The 670-nt window shown below is 39.7% G+C and overlaps 1 protein-coding gene across 2 annotated transcripts in view; it reads right to left on the bottom strand.

Annotated features, from left to right (window-relative positions):
• The window catches only part of BMPER (BMP binding endothelial regulator), a 151,351-nt gene extending 151,121 nt beyond the window's left edge, over positions 1–230 (bottom strand). For both annotated transcript variants that reach the window (XM_030235372.2, XM_018920694.3), the window contains exon 1: positions 1–230. This exon is cut by the window's left edge. The gene's annotated coding sequence lies outside the window, so the exon portion shown is untranslated.
• Positions 231–670: the final 440 nt, after the last annotated feature.

Here is a 670-nt window from a genome sequence, read left to right as displayed (position 1 = left end):
CATTAGAATTAGCATGTATTTCCTTTTTTCTTTTGGGAAGTCACTTTTCTAGGTCTTGGGCATATGTTGTCCTAGAGTTTCCCTATCATGCAAGAAAGAGTGCAATAAACATGCTGCATGTACATCAACACTGCAGGTGTCCCTGCTTTTATTACTTTTATGTTGTTATACATTATTCTAATACAGTTTCTTTGTGGTTTTGAGACTCTTAGCCTAAAGAAGAAAATATGACCCAGATATACACTGTCTTGAAGGCTCTATAGATTGGCACAACTTGCTGCTTCCAGTTCTGGCTTGCTAAACTATGCATTTACAAGGTAGTGAAGGTGGCTTGCATATCTGATCAAGCTTACACGTTTCTATTGTTATTAACAACTTGCAAAAGATAAGGAACTCTCCATCCAGTAACTTACACCATCAAAACAAAGGTCACGGCAAACACATTTGCTGTAGTTGGAGGCATGGGTCTGATTAGCTTCAGCCCTAAAAATTCTTGCAGAAAGACCTATAATTTGGGAAAGTGTTTTACTATTATGGTGCATAGGCACACAGCAATTGAGAAACTCAGTAGTAACTCATAGAATCGTGATGAAGACATGGCACTTTCTTGCAGGAGAGCAGCTGGGAGTTTGCAGTTCATTCCTCAGTACTGAGTGGGCTGCAGCCCTTG

This window comes from Serinus canaria, chromosome 2, assembly GCF_022539315.1.
Source record: "Serinus canaria isolate serCan28SL12 chromosome 2, serCan2020, whole genome shotgun sequence".
NCBI lineage: Eukaryota > Metazoa > Chordata > Aves > Passeriformes > Fringillidae > Serinus > Serinus canaria.
The sequence above is the reverse complement of the archived record's forward strand: the minus strand, read 5'-3'. Positions and strand labels throughout refer to the sequence as shown.